We start from the raw sequence: 6,956 nt of genomic DNA on the forward strand, positions 1-6,956 counted from the left end.
TTCTGCACACCCTGAACCTCTAGGATGCGGTGTAGAAAGTCAAGTTGCACAGGCTAGCCCCAGAAAGGTGAGCCTGTGGCCCCCCGCCTACCTCTTGGAGGGTGTTGGGCAGCATCTATCAGGTCCTTGGCAAATGCTGGATCCCTCGCAACTGTCACCACTTCCCTGCAGAAGCCCCAGCTGCATGGCGACGCTATGGTCTTTGCGCCGAGTGCCCACTGTCTACATGGCCAGCAAGCCCAGTGAGGGAGGGACTGACACTGTCCCCCAGGTGTCCCATGAATTCCCTGTGTGGTCCCAGCAAAAGGTTCCCGTGTTAGAAGGTCAGGAAGTGGTTGCTTTACACAGGGCTGCCTTAAATTATTTCAGCTGCACTGAAGTATTTCAAAGTCACAGCAAGTAAACATTTGCATCTGAAAAAGGCCAGGCAGGGTCATTTGAAATAGAGAAAAAGCCTTTCCCATATCTGGGAGTGGCCAGCCTCTCCAGAGAAGCAACCGGGGCTTGCTCTGGTTCTGTGCTTGTGCCAAGGCACATGGCCCAGCCCCTGCCTTTGGAGGGAAGTATAAAATGTGGGGGGCCGAGCCCGTGGTGCACTCAGGAGAGTGCAGCGCTGGGAGCGCAGCAGCGCTTCCGCCGCGGGTTCGGATCCTATATGGTGATGGCCGATGCACTCACTGGCTGAGCGTGGTGCGGCCGGTCTCAAAACAAAGGACAAAAAAAAAAAAAAAAGGGGGGACGACCTAAGTTTCCTTCCACTGATCTGCTCCATAGCCACCCTGGGCCCCCTGCTGCTGTTGGGACAGCATCTCTAAAGGGTTCTGTCTACTTTTCAGGAGAAGGTGACCATGACCGACTCCATGGTATCAAGCAGTCAGGCCCAAGGCAGGAGGAAGAGTGGTGCACCCCCAATTCAAAGCCAGCCCATAGCACCCTCCACACACAGTCCCTGCGGCCCCTGTCCTTCTCCAGGTGGCTTCCTAATGTCCTCCCTCTTCATGTTTGGCCCAGTGCCCAGGAGACGTGGGCCACACCTTTCCTGGAGAGTTGGGGTGGCAACCCAGTGTGGGCATCCGGTTCTCTTTTCTTCTAGCAGTTAAGCCCCTTTGCCTTAACTCCCATTGTCTAAATTAAGCCCAAAGGGAGGGGGCGTCTGCTACACCATTCTGTGAGTTGTCCCCTTAGGATTTCCACCCATCACTGAGCTCCTAGACCACAGCCGCATGGATAGTCCTCACCTGACCTCGCCTGACTTACAGGTGCTCTCACACACGTAGGTCTTCAGGTCTATAATCAGTCCGCCATTTGCCCCTCACAGCAACCCTGTCTTGGAGGAAGGTCTACACTAACACCAGCCCCCACTATCCTTCAGCTTCACCACCAGAGCCCTGGCTCATTCATTCATTCATTCATTCATTCATCTAACTCCTTTTTACATTGAGTTCAAGATGGCTGATTAAACACATTCAGGTACTTCTCCTACCCCGCCCCCTGAAGTAGCAGAATAAAAATGCGTGCATGTATATATATATAGATATATATATATAATATATATAGATATATATATAATATATATATATAAATATTTATTTGTGTATATATATAAATACTTAGAAATCCTGGAAAACCAGGAAAAGTGTCCCCAACAGACCAGTACATCGGAGAATTTCTGGAAGACATAAAGCAGATGAGATGAGATTAGTGGTAAACGAAACCCAGCCGAGCCGAGGAGCCCACAAAGTCGTGCAGGTGGCAGACCATCTTAACAACCCCCAAGTCTGGAAACGGAGGGCGGGTTCCAGTAGAGAAGGAATAGGTCATGGGATATGGACAGGTATACTTACTTAAAGGGCTACCGAAGAGGTCGCGATGGTGCCATTTGCCTTCAGGACAAAGTCAGAGTGTAGCATTAAAACTCAAGACAGAGAGCTGCAGGGAAGTCTCCAGAACAGACACTGGCTCCAGAGAGAGAAGCAGGACCCTGCCCAGGTAACTGCCAAACAAAGTGAGAGACAGAGTGCCCCGGATCAGAGGCCCCTTACCTGTCTCCATGACCCCGAGTGCAGGGATTTGGGAACAGTCCCTGCCAGAAGGGAGGTTTACTTGTGTTCAAGAACTACTCCACACAGCAAGAGCAAGCAGTCAAGACCAGCAGTTCCCAAACACACTGCAGTCAGGAACCCTTTACCCTTTTCAAAATGCTTGAGGGTACCACAGAGCTTTCATTTATATGGGTTAAACCTATCAATATTTACTGTAATGGAAGTTCAAGTAGAAACACTTTAAAAATATTTATTCATTTATTTTAAAGGAATAATAATGGCATCTTAATACAAATAACATTATTTATGAAAATAGCTATATTTTTCTAAAAGTAGTTTATTTAGTAAGGAGAATGTCATTGTTTTATATTTTTGAAAATCTCTCCAATGTCTGGCATAATAGGCAGCTGGATTTTCAGGTCTGCTTCTGCTTTCAAGCTGTCATGATATCACATATCACATACACGCTGGAAAACTCCACAGACCACCCATGAGGAAAAAATTTTTTGCATTCCCTGTTAAGTGGCTTTGACTTTGCGGACACCCTGAAAGAGTCTCAGAAACCCTCAGAGGTCCATGGCTCACACTTTGAGAACCACTGTCCTGATACTCATTTATAAACAGAATCAGACAATCAAGAGTCCTCATATACTTGAAGGAAACCAAGAGCCTGCAGAAGAAGAACCAGACAGGGGCCAGCCCGGTGGCGCACTGCTACAGTGTGCCGCTTGGGAGCGCGGTGGCGCTCCCGCCGAGGATTCGGATCCCACATACAGACCAGTTCCCGCTCACTGGCTGAGCGAGGTGCGGGCACGACACCGAGGGTTGCGATCCCGTTGCCGGTCCTGGTCCGGTACAGGCGCGACACTGAGGGTTGCGATCCGTTGCCGGACACGAAAAAAGACAGAAAAAAGAAAAAAAAAAAAAGAGGAAGAACCAGACAGACCACTGGAGAAAACAGGATAGTGCAGGAATCAGAAGAGGACATTAAAATCAGTGTGGAATATACTATAAAGCATATGTACTTCACAGGGCCTGGTTTTCCAAAGCCTTGCAGTTTCAAATGTTGACCTTGCAAAGGACAGGAAACTTTCCTCAGGCTATAAAGTCTCTGGTGTAAGATAAAGAATTCTAACACAGCGAGCTTGCTGGCTCAAAGACAGACTAGTTACTGATTGATCTGTAAAGATACTGGAAAATCTTGGGGGAGAAGGAATGTTTGCTAAGATCAAGCTTTTGTTGGTAGATCACTTAATTATCAAATGGAATGTCATCTGACTTGTTTCACTGAAAGTTACCAGCCTATATTGTTAAACTATAACCCCACCTATGTTCTCTTCCTATAACTTCCTGGTCTGGAAAATAAATGCAGGAAGAGAACCCCAATTCGGGGTTAATTTCCCAAGGAAGGGATGCCTTTTGCTTGAGGGTTCTGGGGAAGTTAACCACTTCAGGGCTTCTCACTGCTCAGAAGAGATGGGCTTTGAGTAATCCTTTGTGGTTCCATCACCCAGGGGAAGTGGGGTGACAAATCCATGGGGGGAAAGCAACAAATCAGTATAATTAATAACCTCTGAGAGGTTCAATAAGATATAAGAACCAGTCAGGTGGCAAGTGCACACAGAACACACACACAAAAATCAGCACTTTTCCTATGTGCCATGAATATCCAAGTAGGAGATGGCATTTGCAATGGCAACAAAAATCATAAATAATCTAGGCATAGACCTAGTCAAAATTCTGGAGGACCTACATGAAGAAAACATTTTAATTGTATTCAAGGACATAAATTGACAGATGTGTTATGTTTCCTGTGGGAAGCTTCATTATGAAGACGGCAGTTACATGAGTTGCTCAGTAAACAGCCATCTGCAGTATATTGGTTGACTTGGATTTCTGTCCCAAGCATCAAGAGTTGTAACTAATACATTCTCTAGGATGAAAGCCATCCCCAACAAAATGAAGAAACAAGTGAGTGACTACAAGAAAATATGTGCAATGCATGTAATCGTCAAAAGGTTAATATATAAAATTCCTGGAGTTATATGACAAAGAACCTTAAAGTATAGGCAGGTCATACAAGCCAAATTAGAAGTGGCTCTACACATGGACATGAGTCAACTTCTGAATTAACTAGGGTAAAACTCAGCTGCTGTAACAAATAATACAGAGACTAGAAGAACAAACAGGTCCATTTCTGTATTAGGTTCTTCAGAGAAACCAATAAGAGATATCTATCTATATTATATCTACATAATTTATTAAATAAATATATATCTCCTATGGTAGAATACATATACACACATACATACACATTTGTTTTAAGGAATTATTTTAAAGTATTTTAAGAAATTGGCTCCTGTGGTTGTAGCGGCTTGGTAAATCCAAAATCTGCAAAGTAGGCCAGTAGGTTGGAGACCCATATTGCAGCTCTAGTCCAAAAGCAGTCAGCTGGCAGAATTCCTTCCTGCTCGGGGGAGGTCAGTCTTTTTTCTCTGAAGACCTTCAACTGATGGGGTGAGGTCCACCCAAATTAGAGAAGGTCATCTGCTATCCTCAAAGTCTACTAATTTAAATGTTAGTCTCATATGGAAAAAAATACCTTCACAAAAACATCTAGAATCATGCCTAACCAAGTCTCCCGGCCCTGTAGTCATATATTTAAAGTTGAAACATACAATTAACCAGCACTGTTTCTTTCTTGATTACAGGTGTGAGATGAGCACCAGCTCTGCTCCTCCTGGACCTTAGAGCCCCGGGCTCCTTCTCTCATGCTGCTCACCCTCCCGTAGAGCCCTGCTCCACCACAGCAGGGCTGTCACCACAGCCAGATGCTAGGCAGCTTGGAGGGGACACCCCACTCTTTGTAGGCACAGGTACAGAAGTGGCTCGATCACAGGTCCCCTTACTGTTGATACAACTGTGTCATGAGGACCATCCTAATGGCAAGGTAGGTTGGGAAATGTGGTCAGCTCTGGCAGCCTCTGCCCAGCTATGGAAGTGTCATCCCGGAAGAAGGGGAGAATGGATCTTATCTGAAGTGAGCAGTCTCCACTCCCACCTCCCTACTGCGACGGTACTTCAAAAGTTCGTGGAAAAATAGAATTAAAAGATAATATGAATATTTCCACGAACTTTTTGAAGTACCTTCATAAAAAGGAAAAGTAAATTAAATCCATGTGACATTTTTCCTTTCCTTTTTTGCTGTCAGATTAGCCAAAAGTAAAAGTTTGCTAATGATCAATTGTATGTGTCAGACAGGAGTGTTCCTTCTTAATCATAGCAACAACCACACAAAAGGATTTTATTTTGGAGAGCACTCAGAGAATCCTGAGAAGCTGGAGGAACAGGCTTGGAGAAAGCAGGGTCAAGAGACCTCCATAGGAAGCCAGTGGTAGAAGCAGGCTTGCTCAGACACTTCGGCCACCATGGGACATGGTGCCACAGCTAGACAAGGCCACAGCCAGGAAATGCCACCAGCACCACCACTGGGCACTCTCTTCTAGTCTCAGGTCTGGATACTCAGGGTCCTGGGGTTCCCTGCACCAATGTCACCATGACCATCTCCATGGCCTGTGTGGGCCTCTGCCCCACCTCTAACCTGAGGGGATCCAGGGGTTCTTGTTTGTGTGTGTGGGGGGGGGAGGACATCAAGTGTGGAGCTTGGCCCTGCAGGCTGGGTGCAAGGCCTCCATTGCTCTGGGTTTTTTTTCCTAATTTCTAAAGAAATCTCAGACACACAGAGTCATCAGATCAGCTCTTCTAGGGATCTTCCATTGGTTCCAGAAAAGAACATATTCTTAGTGGAAGAGCAATATGCATAGAAAACTGGGAAGCTTAGTTGTTAACTTGTGGGCTCTGGAGCCCCAGGCTCAAATCCTCACTCTAGTACTTAGTAGTTGTGTGATTCTGGGCAGGCTACTTAACTTCTTTCTGTCTCAGGCCCCTATCTGAAAAATGGGACCATAGTAATGACCCTCACAGAGGCTGTGAGGATTAAATTGGTTAATATATGCAAAGTGCTCAGACCAAGGGCTTGGCACTGAGTGAACACTCATTACCCATTAGCTCTTATAATATCCTGACCCCACTTCCGCACAAAGCATGTTAATATACATCCGTGTATGTTGGTATTTGTCCAGAACTGCACGCACACAGTTATTAACAATGCCTACCTGGAAGAGGGAGTGAGTAGGTTGGAAGGGGGTCACTATGGGCGTCCTTTTGTGATGGATCTATTTAAGAACTATTTTAATTTCCCTTAACAGGTATTAGCACATGTAGGTATGTAGGTAAGTAACAGGTACTAGGTGTATAGAGGGGTAAACATGGACCAAGCAGGCAAAGCCTTTGCTATGGGACAGAGGACTCTCCCAGGACTGAGGCAGGCAGTGTGAGAACTCCCCAAGGGGCCTGAGGGCCACGGGGGCAGGGAAGGGGCGGGAGGACGGGGCTTCCTAGTGCTAGGCCATGACAATCAGCATTAGCCGCCCCCCTCGTTCCCTCCACTTCGCTCCACCAGGTTGTGGGGCCAGAAGTCCCCCAAGCAGACATAGTCATTCCGTGAACAAGTGGTCTTATCTAAAACGCTCACACCTCGGGGAAGGTCCAGGCTCCATTACCCCAGCTTAGCGTGAACAGCCTCCGAGGCAACCGGGCTGGCCAAAAGCAGGCAGAGGCCCGGGCTGGGGAGGGTGGAGCTGGTGCAGCCCGAGCCCCGACCCCGGGGTTGGGGGGCGGATGCGCACTCACCATTGCAACATCTCCTCCAGGGCGAGCGGCCCCGGAAGAGGCAGGGGTGCGGTCTCCCTCCTCCTCCCCTTCGGCCCTGCCCTCTCCCCTCCCCGCTCCCTCTTCGCTCCTCCTCCCCCTCTCCCCCTCCCTCCCCCCTGCTCTTTATTCCTCCTCTCCCCC

This window comes from Galeopterus variegatus, unplaced genomic scaffold (assembly GCF_000696425.1).
Source record: "Galeopterus variegatus unplaced genomic scaffold, G_variegatus-3.0.2 Scaffold422, whole genome shotgun sequence".
NCBI classification, from domain to species: domain Eukaryota; kingdom Metazoa; phylum Chordata; class Mammalia; order Dermoptera; family Cynocephalidae; genus Galeopterus; species Galeopterus variegatus.